Source organism: Triticum urartu, chromosome 1A (assembly GCF_056163025.1).
Source record: "Triticum urartu cultivar PI428250 chromosome 1A, HENAU_Tu73, whole genome shotgun sequence".
In the NCBI taxonomy this organism is placed as follows: Eukaryota; Viridiplantae; Streptophyta; class Magnoliopsida; order Poales; family Poaceae; genus Triticum; species Triticum urartu.
In genome coordinates, this window is record NC_141873.1 from 166,405,556 (window position 1) to 166,423,554 (window position 17,999).

The window sequence follows — 17,999 nt, forward strand, 5'->3', positions numbered from 1 at the left end:
TAAAGACATTCACATGGTTTAGGCTATGTGCTGATATGGGATCATGGAACTACAACCGATTGAAATTGGAATTTCATCAGAAGTTTTATCCTATGCATCTTGTTCATCGTGATCGTAATTATATATATAATTTTTGGCCTCGCGAAGGAGAAAGCATCGCTCAAGCTTGGGGGAGGCTTAAGTCAATTTTATTTTCATGCCCCAATCATGAGCTCTCAAGAGAAATTATTATTCAAAAAATTTATGCTCGGCTTTCTCTCAATAATCGCTCCATGCTCGATACTTCTTGTACTGGTTCTTTTATGATGAAGACTATTGAATTCAAATGGGATTTATTGGAAAGAATTAAACGCAACTCTGAAGATTGGGATCTCGACGATGCTAATGGGTCAGGTATAACTCCAAAGTTTGATTGTGTTAAATCTTTTATGGATTCCGATGCCTTTCGTGAATTTAGCACTAAATATGGACTTGACTATGAGATAGTAGCTTCTTTCTGTGAATCCTCTGCTACTCATGTTGATCTCCCTAAGGAGAAGTGGTTTAAATATAATACTCCCATTGAAGTAAAAGTAGTTGCACCTATTAAAGTTGAAGAAAAGACTATCACATATAATGTTGATCCTGTTGTACCTACAGCTTATATTGAGAAACCAACTTTCCCTCTTAGAATATAGGATCATGCTAAAGTTTCAACTGTAGTTCGTAAGAGTAATACTAGAACACCTACACCCTTTGAGAAAATTAAAGTTGAACCTAGTATTTCTATGGTTAAGGATCTCTTGGCCGAAAATATTGATGGGCATGTTATTTAATTCTGTGATGAAGCTGCTAGACTTGCTAGACCCGACAGTAAGAATAAACATAGACCTGTTGTAGGCATGCCTGTTATTTCTGTTAAAATAGGAGATCATTGCTATCATGGCTTATGTGATATGGGTACTAGTGCAAGTGCAATACCTCATTAATTATACAAAGAAATTATGCATGATATTGCACCTGCTGGGATAGAGGAAATTGATGTTACATTTAAGCTTGCTACTAGAGACATTATTTCACCAGTTGGGATTGTTAGTGAGATGTTGAGGTCTTGTGTGGGAAAGTTAAATATCCTGCTAATTTTCTTGTTCTTGGTTCCCCACAAGATGACTTTTGTCACATTATATTTGGTAGACCCTTCTTGAACAGTATTAATGCTAAGATTGATTGCAAAAAGGATGTTATTACTACTGGTTTGGGGGATATGTCTCATGAGTTTAATTTTGCTAAATTTCGTAGTGAACCCCATGATAAAGAATTGCCTAGTAAAGATGAAACTATTGGTCTTGCTTCTATTTCCGTGCCTCCTAATGATCCTTTAGAACAATATTTGCTAGAACATGAAAATGATATGTTTATGAAGGAAAAAGGGAAATAGATGAAGTATTCTTTAAATAGGGACCTATTTTGAAACACAATTAGCCTGTTGAAACCTTAGGGGATCCTCCTCCACCCAAGGGTGATCCCGTGTTTGAGCTTAAAGCTTTACCTGATACTCTTAAATATGCTTATCTTGATGAGAAAGAGATATATCCTGTTATTATTAGTGCTAACCATTCAGAGCATGAAGAAAAGAAATTATTGAAAACTCTGAAGAAGCATCGTGCTGCTATTGTATATACTCTTGATGATCTTAAGGGCATTAGTCCCACTCTATGCCAGCACAAAATAAATTTGGAGAAAGACGCGAAACCGGTTGTTGATCACCAACGATGGTTAAATCCTAAGATGAAAAAAGTGGTAAGAAAAGAAATACTAAAGCTTCTGGAGGCAGGTATAATTTACCCCGTTGCTGATAGTCAGTGGGTAAGTCCTGTCCATTTTATCCCTAAGAAGGGAGGTATTAGTGTTGTTCCTAATGATAAAGATGGACTGATTGTTGGGTTATGTAGCAGAAATTCAAAATTTTCTACGCATCACCAAGATCAATGTATGGAGTAATCTAGCAACGAGGGGAAGGAGAGTGCATCTACATACCCTTGTAGATCGCTAAGCGAAAGCGTTCAAGTGAACAGGGTTGATGGAGTCGTACTCATCGTGATCCAAATCACCGATGATCCTAGCGCCGAACGGATGGCACCTCCGCGTTCAACACACGTACGGAATGGAGACGTCTCCATGCCTTGATCCAGCAAGGAGGAGGGAGAGGTTGAGGAAGAGAGTCCAATAGCAGCACGACGGCGTGGTGGTGATGGAGTGGCAGTTCTCCGGCAGGGCTTCGGCAAGCTCACGCGGAGGAGGAGAGGTATTGGAGGGGAGGGGCTGCGCCAGGTTCAAGGGTGTGGCCGCCCTCCCACCCCTCCACTATTTATAGGTGGGGAGAGAGGGGGGCCGGCCCCTGGATCCCATCTAGGGTTGGGGCGGCGCCAAAGGGGGGAGGAGTGCCTCCCAAGTCAAGTGGAGGCCCTCCCCTTTAGGGTTTCCCCTCTCCCATGCGCATGGGCCTTGGGGGGGCTGGTGCCCTTGGCCCATTAAGGTTAGGGCGCCCCCCTACAGCCCATGCTGCTAGATTGGACGTGGTGGAACATTTTCCGGACCTCCGGACCCCTCCGGAATCCTCCGGAACCTTCCGGAAGCTTCCCGGTACAATACTGGAAAAAATCGAACTTTTTCGGAAACCCGAACAACAACTTTCCATATATAAATCTTTACCTCCGGACCATTCCGGAACTCCTCGTGACATCCGGGATCTCATCCGGGACTCCGAACAACATTCGGTAATCACATACAAGTCTTCCTAATAACCCTAGCATCATCAAACCTTAAGTGTGTAGACCCTACGGGTTCGGGAACCATGCAGACATGACCGAGACAACTCTCTAGCCAATAACCAACAGCGGGATCTGGATACCCATGTTGGCTCCCACATGTTCCACGATGATCTCATCGGATGAACCACGATGTCGAGGATTCAATCAATCCCGTATTCAATTCCCTTTGTCTAGCGGTATAGTACTTGCCCGAGATTCGATCGTCGGTATCCCGATACCTTGTTCAATCTCGTTACTGGCAAGTCTCTTTACTCGTTCCGTAACACATCATCCCGTGATCAACTCCTTGGTCACATTGTGCACATTATGATGATGTCCTACCGAGTGGGCCCAAAGATACCTCTCCGTTTACACGGAGTGACAAAATCCCAGTCTCGATTCATGCCAACCCAACAGACACTTTCTTTATAGCTACCAAGTTACGTTGTGATGTTTGGCACACCCAAAGCACTCCTACAGTATCCGGGAGTTGCACAATCTCATGGTCTAAGGAAATGATACTTGACATTAGAAAAGCTTTAGCAAACAAACTACACGATCTTGTGCTAGGCTTAGGATTGGGTCTTGTCCATCACATCATTCTCCTAATGATGTGATCTGTTATCTACGACATCCAATGTCCATGGTCAGGAAACTGTAACCATCTATTGATCAACGAGCTAGTCAACTAGAGGCTTACTAGGGACATGGTGTTGTCTATGTATCCACACATGTATCTGAGTTTCCTATCAATACAATTCTAGCATGGATAATAAATGGTTATCATGAACAATGAAATATAATAATAACCAATTTATTATTGCCTCTAGGGCATATTTCCAACACTGATCCCACAAAGAATTGTTACAGGTTATAGAATGGTAATTGATTTCCGAAAATTAAATAAAGCTACTAAAAAGGATCACTACCCTTTACCTTTTATTGATCCAATGGTAGAAAGATTATCCAAACATACACATTTTTGCTTTGTAGATGGTTATTCTGGTTTTTCTCAAATACATGTGTCAAAAGAGGATCAAGAGAAGACAATGTTTACTTTCCTTTCGGTACCTTTGCTTATAGATGTATGCCTTTTGGTTTATGCAGTGCACCTGCTACCTTTCAAAGATGTATGACTGCTATATTCTCTGACTTTTGTGAAAAGATTGTTGAGGTTTTCATGGATGATTTCTCCATTTATGGAACTTATTTCGATGAGTGCTTAAGAAACCTTGATCGAGTTTTGCAGAGATGTGATGAAACTAATCTTGTCTTGAATTGGGAGAAGTGCCACTTTATGGTTAATGAAGGTATTGTCTTGGGGCATAAAATTTCTGAAAGAAGTATTGAAGTTGATAAAGCTAAGGTTGATGCTATTGAAATGATGCCGTGTCCTAAGGACATTAAAGATATAAGAAGTTTCCTTGGTCATGCCGGTTTTTATAGGAGGTTCATTAAGGACTCCTCTAAAATTTCTAGGCCTCTAACTAATCTCTTACAAAAAGATGTACCTTTTGTCTTTGATGATGATTGTGTAGAAGCATTTGAAATACTTAAGGAAGCTTTGATTTCTTCACCTATTGTTCAGCCACCTAATTGGAATTTACCCTTTGAAATTATGTGTGATTCTAGTGATTATGTTGTAGGGGCTGTTTTAGGACAAAGGGTTGATAAGAAATTAAATGTTATCCAATATGATTTTAAGACTCTGGATAGTGCCCAGAGAAATTATGCTACTATTGAAAAAGAATTTTTAGCAGTGGTGTTTGCTTGTGATAAGTTCAGACCTTATATTGTTGATTCTAAAATAACTAGTCGCACTGATCATGCTGCTATTAAATATCTTATGGAGAAGAAAGATGCTAAACATAGACTTATTAGATGGGTTCTCTTGCTTCAAGAATTTGATTTGCAAATTATTGATAGAAAGGGAGCTGAGAACCCCGTTGCTAACAACTTGTCTAGGCTAGAGAGTGTTCTTGATGACCCACTACCTATTGATGATAGCTTTCTTGATGAACAATTAGCTGTCATAAATGCTTCTCGTACCGCTCCATGGTACGCTAATTATGCTAATTATGTTGTTGCTAAATTTATACCACCTAGTTTCACATACCAGCAAAAGAAAAAGTTCTTCTATGATTTAAGACATTACTGTTGGGATGACCCACACCTTTATAAACGAGTAGATGGTGTTATTAGACGTTATATACCTGAGCATGAACAGCAACAGATCCTACGCAAGTGTCATTCCGAGGCTTATGGAGGACACCATGCTGGAGATAGAATTGCACATAAGGTATTGCAATCCGGTTTTTATTGGCCTACTCTCTTCAAAGATGCCCGTAAGTTTGTCTTGTCCTATGATGAATGCCAAAGAATTGGTAATATTAGTAGACGTCAAGAAACGCCTATGAATTATTCACTTGTTATTGAACCATTTCATGTCTGGGGCTTTGATTATATGGGACCGTTTCCTTCCTCCAATGGGTACACACATATTTTAGTTGCTGTTGATTACGTTACTAAGTGGGTACAAGCTATTCCAACTAGTAGTGCTGATCATAACACCTCCATTAAGATGCTTAAAGTAGTTATTTTTCCGAGGTTTAGAGTCCCTAGACATTTAATGACTGATGGTGGTTCACATTTTATTCATGGTGCATTTCGTAAAATGCTTGCTAAGTATGATGTTAATCATAGAATTGCATCTGCATATCATCCACAGTCTAGTTGTCAAGTAGAATTGAGTAATAGAGAGCTTAATCTGATTTTGCAAAAGACTGTTAATACATCTAGAAAGAATTGGTCCAAGAAACTTGATGATGCATTATGGGCTTACACAACTGCATATAAAAATCCTATGGGTATGTCTCCATATAAAACGGTTTATGGTAAAGCATGTCACTTACCTCTTGAACTAGAACATAAGGCATATTGGGCCATTAAAGAGCTCAATTATGATTTCAAACTTGCCAGTGAGAAGAGGCTTTTTGACATTAGCTCACTTGTTGAATGGAAAACCCAGGCCTATGAGAATGCCAAACTATTTAAAGAAAAAGTTAAAAGATGGCATGGCAAAAGGATACAAAAAACGTGAGTTTAATGTAGGTGATTATGTATTGTTATACAACTCGTTTAAGATTTTTTGCAGGAAAACTCCTCTCTAAATGGGAAGGTCCTTACATTATCAAGGAGGTCTATCCTTCCAGTGCCATAAAAATCAACAACTTCGAAGGCACAAATCCAAGGGTGGTGAACGGTCAAAGAATCAAACATTATATCTTAGGTAATCCTATAAATGTTGAAACTAATGTTATTGAAACCGTAACCCCGGAGGAATACATAAGGGACACTTTCAAGAACGTTTCATACTCCGAAAAGGAAGAGGTATGTGGTACGGTAAGTAAACCGACTCCAAAACAGTTCTAATAGCACTTTTTCTCTATTTTGGAATATTTTAAAAAATAGGAAAATAAGAACTAGTCCGGTAAGGACACGAGGCGTCCACGAGGGTGGAGGGCGCGCCCTACCCCCTGCCTTGGGGCACCTCGTGTGCTCTCCGAAATCCGTTTTCTTGCACGATACTTCTTTTGGTCGGTAAAAAATCATTATATGATCTCCCGAAGGTTTTGACCACCGTACCACGCAAACATCCTCTATTTTTGTTTCGAGCTATTTCTGCTGCAGATTTAGAGCAAGATGTCTTCTGAAGAGTCAGTCGGGGAGAGTCGGGTGTCTCATCAGATACCGGGGCCAAGAGTAAACAACGATGCTGACCACTTTGGTCCATCAACTGAGGAAGAGATGGAGGCCAACTTGAAAAGGATAGATTCCATGGAGTAGGATCAAGAAGTTACTTCTCGTTTCCGAGCCGGATTCACGATGGGGGAACTACAGAGCTCAGCTATTCCAAACTCGGTCATCCCTTCCAACGTTAGATTTCTTTCTTATGAAAATATGAAAAATAGTGTTACTTGTTCTCCCGCAGCTATGCAACATCCTTGGGTGAAAGGATCTTTAGCCGTCATGGACAAGCTCCGTAAGGAAATAATGGACCTCAAGCAACAAGTTAATAAGCTCGAGGAAGGATAACGTATCCTAAGGGGCATCATCGCCAAGAATATCACATCACCACCCCCGAAGAAAGAGATATAAACACATGGGTATGGGCACTCCCCTTGGCAACCGCCAAGCTTGGGGGAGTGTCCGGTATCGTATCACTATCACACTTTTATCTTTACCGTTTTTCTTAGTTCAATCATTTTGGTAATATCTTGATCTAGTAGAATAAAGTTGTAGTATGATCTAGTTTTGAGTTTTGCTTTATGATCCTTCTATGTAATCGAGTCCGTGAGCTATATATAATAAAGATTAGTGTTGAGTCAAGGGCTTGATTATCTTGCTATGATCTTGAGGGAATAAAATAAAAGAGAAAGAATAAAAGGAAATAAAGATATCATACGAATCTTATGGAGAGTAGTGACTTCACATATAAAGAGTATGATGAATAAAAGTTGTTGAGAGTTGACAAACGTAGTTTTGGTCATCGTTGCAATTAATAAGAAGTAATAAAGAAAGAGAGGTTTTCACATAAAAATATACTATCTTGGACATCTTTTATCATTGTGAGCACTCATTAAAATATGACATGCTAAAAAGTTGATGTTGGACAAGGAAGACAACGTAATGGGTTATGTTTTCTTACATCTGAAATAAATTATATTGTCATGGATCATCCAACATGTTGAGCTTCCCTTTCCCTCTCATTCTAGCCAAATTCTTTGCACCAAGTAGAGATACTACTTGTGCTTCCAAATATCCTTAAACCCAGTTTTGCCATGAGAGTCCACCATATCTACCTATGGATTGAGTAAGATCCTTCAAGTAAGTTGTCATTGTTGCTAGCAATAAAAATTGCTCTCTAAATATGTATGATTTATTAGTGTGGAGAAAATAAGCTTTATACAATCTTGTGATGTAAAAGAAATAAAAGCGACGGACTTCATAATAAAGGTCCATATCACAAGTGGCAATATAAAGTGACGTTCTTTCGCATTAAGATTTTGTGCATCCAACCATAAAATGCACATGAGAACCTCTGCTTCCCTCTGCGAAGGGCCTATCTTTTATTCTTGTCTTATACTTCATACAAGAGTCATGGTGAACTTCACCTTTCCGTTTTACATTTTATTCTATGGCAAGCACAATGTGTTGGAAAGATCCTGATTTATATAGCTAATTGGATTTGAGTTTTCATGAACTATTATTGTTGACATTACCCTTGAGGTAAAAGGTTGGGATACAAAACTATAAGCCCCTATCTTTCTCTGTGTCCTACTAAAACTTCATACCCATAAATATTGCGTGAGTGTTAGCAATTGTGAAAGACTAAATGATAGTTGAGTATGTGGACTTGCTGAAAAGCTCTTATATTGACTCTTTCTGGTGTTATGATAAATTGCAATTGCTTCAATGACTGAGAGTATAGTTTGTTAGTTTTCAATGAAGTTTCTGGTTCATACTTGAAATTGTGAATGAATTGTCACTTTAGCATAAGAAGTCATATGACAATATATATATATATGTTGCTATTATAAGAATGATCATGATGCCCTCATGTCCGTATTTTATTTTATCGACACCTCTATCTCTAAACATGTGGACATATTTTTCGAGTTCGGCTTCCGCTTGAGGACAAGCGAGATCTAAGCTTGGGGGAGTTGATACGTCCATTTTGCATCATGCTTTTACATTGATATTTATTGCATTATGGGTTGTTATTACACATCATGTCACAATACTTATGCCTATTCTCTCTTATTTTACAAGGTTTACATGAAGAGGGAGAATGCTGACAGCTGGAATTCTGGGCTAGAAAAGGACCAAATATGAGAGACCTATTCTGCACAACTCCAAGAGTCCTGAAACTTCACGGGAGCATGTTTCAGAATATATGAAGAATATTGGGCGAAGGAAGTACCATAGGGGGGCCACCCACCATCCACAAGGGTGGGGGCGCGCCCTACCCCCTTAGGCGCGCCCCCTGCCTCGTGGGCCCCCTGGCAGCCCTCTGATGCCCATCTTCTGCTATATGATGTCTTTCATCCAGGAAAAAATCACAAGGAAGCCCACGGGACGAAACTGCGCCGCCACGAGGCGGAACCTTGGCGGAACCAATCTAGGGCTATGATGGAGCTGTTCTGCGAGGGAAACCTCCCCCCGGGAGTGGGAAATCATCACCATCTATCCTCTCATCGGGAGGGGGTTAATCTCCATCATCATATTCACCAGCACCATCTCATCTCAAACCCTAGTTCATCTCTTGTATCCAATCTTTGTCCCAAAGCCTCAGATTGGTACCTGTGGGTTGCTAGTAGTGTTGATTACTCCTTCTAGTTGATGCTAGTTGGTTTGTTGGGTGGAAGATCATATGTTCACATCCTTTATGCATATTAATACCCCTCTGATTATGAACATGAATATGATTTGTGAGTAGTTACGTTTGTTCCTGAGGACATGGGAGAAGTCTTGCTATAAGTAGTCATGTGAATTTGGTATTCGTTCGATATTTTGATGAGATGTATGTTGTATTTCCTCTAGTGGTGTCATGTGAACGTCGACTACATGACACTTCGCCATTGTTTGGGCCTAGGGGAAGGCATTGGGAGGTAATAAGTAGATGATGGGTTGCTAGAGTGACAGAAGCTTAAACCCTAGTTTATGAGTTCCTTCGTAAGGGGCTGATTTGGATCCATATGTTTCATGCTATGGTTACGTTTGCCTTAATAATTCTTTTGTAGTTGCGGATGCTGGCAAGAGGGGTTAGTCATAACTGGGATGCTTATTCAAGGAAGGAAAGTACCCAAGCACCGGTCCACCCACATATCAAATTATCAAAGTATCGAACGTGAATCATATGAGCATGATGAAAACTAGCTTGATGATAATTCCCATGTGTCCTCGGGAGCGTTTTCCTTTATATAAGAGTTTGTCCAGACATGTCCTTTGCTACAAAAAGGATTGGGCCATCCTCATGCGCCTTATTTACTTTTATTACTTGTTACCCGTTACAAATTACCTTATCACAAAACTAACTGTTACTGATAATTTCAATGCTTGTGGAGAATACCTTACTAAAAACTGCTTATCATTTCTTTCTGCTCCTCATTGGGTTCGACACTCTTACTTATCAAAAGGGCTACGGTAGATCCCCTATACTTGTGGGTCATCAGGGGTTCCTCGGGGCCGGATCCACCCGGATCTGACCGGAACCGCCGCCCCCATGTCCTCCTGCCGGCCCCTCCCCGTCCTTCACACTGGCGCCGCCATGGCCTCGTCTGCTCAGGATCGAGGGCGACAAGCACCGTCGCCCGCTCGCGTGGGTTGTAGTCGTGCCCCTCGTGGGCTCCGCCAAGCCCAGCTCTAGTAGCGGCCTGCCTCTCCTCCATCCCGACCAGTTTTGGCCTGTTGGGCCTAGGTGAGTGGAACCCCCTCTATCCCTCGCCTGGGCGTCGTATAGTAGTTGTCGCTCATCTTGTTTTTTCTCTTCTGAAAATGACTAAGTCTCTGAAAACCCACATCATATATGCATGTTTGAGGTGCCACAAGTTTGTGCATGATTGTCCAATGATGTTGTGTAATATGTCAAAATGTTCATCTCGTGATGCTGTACTTTTGCTAAATATTGTTGCTGGCAGATTGTTAACATGAGATTCAGTTTTGCTATGTGTTTTGCTAGTGATTCATGCACCCTATGAACTTGCTCTTTCCATGCTTAGATTCTTGAATATGTCTACTTACTGTTGTATACCTTGTGATGCCATGAAATGCTTTGTGGTGAGTGGCATGAGCTTGCAAAGTTGCTATCGTGAATCTGTTTCTGCCATGCTCTGTTTTTCTTCTAAGTCTGAAACTGATCATATAACTTGCCATGTTTGCTTGGGTGATACCATATTTTCCGTGCATCTTTGGCTAAAATTGAGTAAGGGAGTTTTGTTCTATGCCTTTATTACTAGCATTCCATGCCTTTGTTTGCCATGATATGTTACTGTAGCATGTTGTTTGCTAGCTCTAAACAATGCTATATGATGCTGTTTTGACATGTTTAGTATTTTCTCTAAGTCTGTGAAGCTGATATCATTTGCATTTTTGCCATGCTATTTTAAGCTTGTTCTAGTGAGTTCTAGCAGGAGCTCAGTGTTCTTGATTTGTATAGCTTCATATGTACTTCACTTCCATGTGCGTTGTTGCTATGTGGAGTACTGTAGCATAGTTTCTTATTGCATTCTAAGTGCTACGACGTTTTTAATCGCAGTTTTGTGTCATTCTTGTTTTGCTTGTCATTTGCAAACCGTGCATCCGTTTCCGATGATCCTTATATCGATTTCGACCGAGATCACCTCATCTTTCCAGTGGCATACTTGGTTTTCCAAGTTTATTCCTTGATCATCCTTTCCATTCCAGAGTACCCATATGCATTGCACATCATACCTTGCATTTCATGCCATGTATTGCATCATTTTGATTGTGCATTGCACCGTGATTGATTGTTGTTCCGTTGCTTGTGTTCTTGCTTTGGGTAGAGTCGGGAGACGATTTCATGAACAAGGAACCCGTTGAATACGCTAACGAGGAGCAAGCTTTCGACAACTCTGAGAACTTTGCAGGCAAGATGAGCATTACCCTCGATATCACTTCTATCTTTGCTTGCTAGTTGTTCATTCCATCGCTATGTCACGCTACCTATCACTTGTTATATCATGCCTCCCATATTGCCATGTCAAGGCTCTAACCCACCTTCCTAGCAAACCATTATTTGGCTAAGTTACCGCTTTTGCTCAGCCCCTCTTATAGCATTGCTAGTTGCAGGTGCTTTATAGGTTGTTCCATGTTGGAACATGGATATGTTGGGATATCACATTATCTATTATTTAATTAATGCATCTATATACTTGGCAAAGGGTGGAAGGCTTGGCCTTTTGCTTGGTGTTTTGTTCCACTCTTGCCGCCTTAGTTTCCGTCATACCGGTGTTATGTTCCTTGATTTTGCGTAACTTATGTGGTTGGGGTTATGGGCCCCCCTTAACAGTTCGCTTTGAATAAAACTCCTCCAGCAAGGCCCAACCTTGGTTTTAACATTTGCCTAACCACCACCTATACTTTTCCCTTGGGAGTTGCAGACCCGAGGGTCATCTTTATTTAACCCCCCCCCCCCGGGTCAGTGCTCCTCTGAGTGTTGGTCCGAACCGAGTAGACTGCGGGGCCAACTCGAGGAAACTTGAGGGTTGGTTTTACTCGTAGAATCTCTCATCCGGTGTGCCTTGAGAACGAGATACGTGCAGCTCCTATCAGGATTTGTCGGCACAGGCGAGCGGTCTTGCTAGTCTTGATTTACCAATGTCGAAATGTCTTGTAACCGGGATTCCAAGACTGATCGGGTCTTTCAGGGAGAAGGAATATCCTTCGTTAATCATGAGATCTTGTGATGGGCTAAGTTGGGACACCCCTACTGGGTATAAACTTTCGAGAGCCATGCCCGCGGTTATGTGGCAGATGGGAATTTTTTAATATCCGGTTGTAGAGAACTTGACACTTGACTTAACTAAAATGCATCAACCGCGTGTGTAGCCGTGATGGTCTCTTTTCGGTGGAGTCCGGGAAGTGAACACGGTTTGGGTTATGTTTGAACGTAAGTAGTTTCAGGATCACTTCTTGATCATTTCTAGCTTCACGACCATTGCGTAGCTTCTCATCTTACTCTTATTTGTATATGTTAGCCACCATATTTTCTTAGCACTTGCTGCAACTCCACCTCATTACCACATCCTACCCATCTTATATTTACTAATCGGAGGCATCATACGAGGCTCCACGCTAATCCTTAGAAACTAAGAAAATTAGCCGTCCGATCTCCTAATTAATAATAATTCACCGTAGGATGCATGCCTCAAGGAGTCCTTAATCGTTGTCCCACCTTAACACATCTTCACGAGAAAAAAACATGTCTTGCAGTCTCAAAAACATGTCCACCTTTAGTCCAACCACGTTAATCCTCCAAAAAATAAAATAAAGATTGTTCTGTATAAGAGCAATTAACCTTTACTTGGTCGTCAGATGAGAAGTCAACTCATCCTGACCTACGTGCATGCCTTCATTGCCATACTTGGTTCCTTGCTTATCTAAGGAAAAAAATTTATCTCCCCCAGCGCCTGCTATTTTTCCATGGCCACGGCCGTCCTTCAGTGGCCGTCAAACCCTAGAGTCATTCCATCTCCTGGACCTACTCCTCTCTTGACTGCACACGCTAGGTACTCTCCCCACCAGCATCGAACCTACCGGCGACTTCCAAACTGAGGGCACACCCGGCCGAGGCAAACTCCATGGAGTCCATCAGACCTATTCCAGGGTTTATGCTACCTCGCTACCAACTTTCTCTATCAGAGTTTGACTTGGTCGTGGCGATCGGCAGGTAATACCATCAACTTTATTGGATTAGTTTGGTTGAGCTTTCACAGCCTTGAATGTGGGACTACCTCCTAGGATTGTTTGGAGAACAAAATAGAATTAACATATGCAAACTAAGTTCACTAAGAAGGGGATTTTAGTCATATATAACTACTACAACTACGCTCATGTCTTGATTATTAGTAGTATTTATTTTCTAAACATCCAGTTAGTTATGGAAGTAGAAACATATAGGAGACACTATAACAGTAGTACTTTGTTCAAATACAGGATCTGCTGATTGTTCTGACACAGTAGAATGCCACAATAGCAGTTAATTTGATTAATCTTGCAGGCCCAACTATAGGTGTGTGATTTCTATGGTGTGCCGGTAATGAAATGTGGAACATACGCCTTGAATCATGCATCCTTCACTATCCTGGGAACGCTCCGTCCGCGGGTTCAGATATCATACGGTCCAAGTGGCTTGACGAGTTGGTGGTTCAGACTTTGCTGGAGTCTGGAGATACATCAATAATGAGTAGAGGCAAGGACCGGCTGGGCCTAATGCTAGCAAGTAGTGTCTACTCTTGCTGTTTGCCTGCCACACGAGTCCTTAATTAGTTTTGATTTCCTCTCTACAATTTTTATGTGTTAGGTGATTTCACCCTTCTTAGTTATTTGGTAATACACGAGCATGACTTGAAATATTGCATCCCAAAATTGATAGTTCCTTGCCCCTGATTGTTCTTAATGTCACGTAAGGTTATACATAGCCATTATAGTTTTGACAATGACACTGAAACATCAATGATATAATTTAAGATATTTGCATGAGGATGACTATTCATTGCTCATTTTGCAAGAGAGTTCTATTATCAGATTAGGGTAAGTACCATTGATATGATGGATGCCATCAGGTTTGAGTGGGAAGCTGTTGTCAACAAGGGATGCATGTCAATTCTGCATGCAAAGATATTATCAACAAAGGGATGCCTCCGTGTCCCACGGGAAGCTCGAGGAGCTGGTGCCAACTATATGGCAATGACTGAATGTTGCAAGAAAAACAACGACTGGATGTTGCAAGAAAAACAACGACTGGATGCCGACATGTCCATATAGATGGTGCAGACATCGACGTAATTAATTAAGACCACTGTGATATGTTTATGGTTCACTAGATAACATACTATAGCAAAGAAAATGTTTATGGTTCACTAGATGGTTCTGCTTCAGTATTTGGAATGGTTTACCTTCTATATTCATCTTATATTAGTTTACGAAATTTGCATTCGACTATGATTTTAATATCAACTAATGCAATCATGACACCACTATTTCTTCCCCTGTTATACACCTATAACACTATACCATTTTGAATACAGAGTGCTGCCTATGGACATGTAAACCTGCAAAAGGGCAAGTAGTAAACTACTTTGGGTCTCATAATCAAAATTGAGACAATATTGTAAGTATATATTTAACTGGAATTATACGAAAATTTTACTGGGCCTAATCTACTATTTATATACTTACTATTTCCAATGTTTAATTTAGCCTTATGTAAATTCCCATAAAACTGGAAGATATTTCTGGCCAAAAAAAAAGAAAAGGGAAAGATGCATAAATGTATAAGCAGGTGAAGATATTATTGTTGTGGCTGATCCAAGAGGACGGCTACTACTTTGAGCTTCTACAATCAATAGGGACACTGTAGTGAGATTTCTATGAAACTGGAGATATTGACAATTTAAGGCTGGCAGCAGTGGAGTTTGCTTCTATCAGTACTGTTAAGTATGTGGTGTTAATAAGTTACACTTACAAGTACTGAACTTATGTACGCAGATCTCACTATCTCTTATTGGGCACACTTGGATGCCAATTCTTCCATGGATTATTCGTATGTAAATAGCACCAGACCTTTTATTGCACACACATGGGTGCTAACTCTTCAAAGTATTCTTCTATGAAATATGAATTTATATTTAGTCAGGTCTATCTTACATATGCAAAATCATCTCAGGCATTTTCCTTTATCTACACAATTTATGCAAGTTCTCTTTTGGTATTACCATTCAACAAACCTTTATATTTGATTATTCGCCTCACTAACAGAATGAGGTACTATTTATTTTCTCCTGATCTGTTATGTTGCAAAATAAGCAATCTTACACACCAGCCTTAAATGGTATTCTAATGTTTATAAGAATAAGAATCGTAATACTACAACAGTTTGGGCATAAATATGAAAATCATGTAGAGAAATTTATATAGGAAAACTGATAATGTTTTTTATCGTACAGGGAAACCATAAATCAAGAAAATCCATTCTTATTAACATATATTTCTCCAACATGTGCACGAAAGTTTACAAGGCATCAACTGTATAATATTGGGAGCCATTTTTCTGGATGCTACTATTGCATCTTGGAGGACTGAAGCTAGCTAGAACATTGGTGTGTAACTTGATGGAATTGTTGGCGCTGATTGCCAAAGATACGCACGGCATCACGGACATTTCACACTGTATTACTTCACACCATATGTGATGTTAGTATGTCAGAACCATCAGATCCATGTTCAAATCTCTGTGAAAAGTCAAATCCTTTCCATACAAAAATGGATGTATCAACATGTTCACCTTCAATCCTTCATACGTTTTTTTTCTTTTGCCAAAGCATAGAACATATGAAGGAGAAGAGCCTAGCGGTGCTATTAGAGCATGGCGGGAAGAAAGCGGTGTTTCATTTGTGAAAAATGTAACTGGTCAATGTCAATCCTGAAGAGTGCCCTGCACCTTTCAGTTGCTCTGCATGTTTCATGGCCATGATCCATTTTCAAATAACGCATGGTTTTCTCATTAGTGATCACATATATTTAGTTTGTAATATCTCTGGGCCTATATATTGGAGTTGTGTCAGTGCTTTTTATTTGAAAAAGTAAGGCAAATGTGTTTCATTTAAATGGCAAGCACTACAGTGTCCCCCAAACATCAATCAATTTGCTGATTACATAGTAGCTACGATGTTACATGTCGAATATTTTAGTTACTTTTTTTGCGAGTGGAATATTTTAGTTACTGTTCAGAAGGCAAGGATTCACTGTACGTCTTTTTAGGCTAATATAACTCCTACTGGCATTGACTTATGTCATTTATGCCGGAAGATAAACTAACATTTTTTTGATAAAAATGGTCATTTGGACCCTATTATACCCCATCCTTTTCATAATGTTGTGCGTATAGATTTTTTAAAGTCAAACATTGTAGCGACCCGACCCGAATGGATCAAGTCTCTGTGCTTAAGTGTCATCCCTGGATCGGTATGCTGACACACACAGTACTCGAGGATTTATAACAGAGGTAAATCACATGTAAAAGTAACGTAAATACTATTACCTCAATCCAAAATAGCGGAAGTAACAAGGTTGTGGATTCCCATTAACACCAACGGCAAAGTTGAGTGTAGAAATCATAACCCTAACGTATCACTTACTCGTCGTAAGAAATCCTGCAACATGAGACGTTGCAGCCACAGAGGGTCAGTACATTGAATGTACTGGCAAATTCACACCATAGAGAGAAATGATGAACAATGGCTATCACTACATGCATATATGGCTGGTGGAAAAGCTCTATGGTCATAAGGTTTTGGCGAAAAGCCAATTTTTCCCTACTGCAAAGGAATAAATTTTATTTAACTATCATGGTGGTTGTTGAACATTGAGAATGGTTGACAGCATTCTCAATCCCAATTAAAAGTAATCATTAACACCCAACAATATTCATTTAAAGTAACATGATGAGATTCACATGGTAATCCAGGTACTAGATAATCAAGATGTCCATAACCGGGGACACGGCTAATCATGATTAGTTTATACACTCTGCAGAGGTTTGCGCACTTTTCCCCACAAGACTCGATCGCCTCCGTTTGGTTTCTCGCACTACACGGTGTTTGAAAAGACGGATGACCGAGACATACTCTTTCAGAAGCTCTAGCACCTTACGATGGTTAGACCGTTACACCTACTTTCCCCTACATCTGCTAGTCTACCCTGTAAGAGTTCGCACGACTTAATCAACTATGCTAGAGCCCATAATAGCTTGTGGCTGCACACGGAAGTTTCTAGTATGAAAAATCTCATGATCCCTTTGAGCCTGGGTGGCGGTCCATAAAATAACAGGCAATCCTGGTCCACCTAGGTGCCTAGAAAGGCAGTCCTGGAATAACCAGGTACCTCAATCCACCCACATGTGTGTTTAAGTTGCCACCTTAAGTAAACCATTAATTAACAATCTCACATCTGTCATGAATACTCTCAAAACCCAATCCACGTCTACGAGCATAGCATAGCAGAATAAGCATAACGTAATTGTAACTCCCAAGGTTTGAATGCAGGGCAATAGGTTCCTACCTCATCAACAACTTCCCAATACCCACATGTTATCAATCCTACTCATGCAATATTTGAGGGTGAAACTAATGCATAAAACTGGGTATGAAAGGGATATGATCAAAGTGTGAACTTTCCTGCAATGTTGATGAAGATGATTCGCACTCATAACTCTTGATAGATCTACTCGTCACACTCCGGTCAATCAGTTCGCCAAATAAAACCAGCGGCAGCGACAAACGAACTCCGGCGAGGCGGCGCTGCTCCAGCGAGGTGCGGGCGACGACGGCTGCGCGGGGCGACGCGGGGCGGCGCTAGGCGACGGTGCGGCGGCGAGCAGCGAGGCGGGGCGGCAGACTAGGTGGCGGG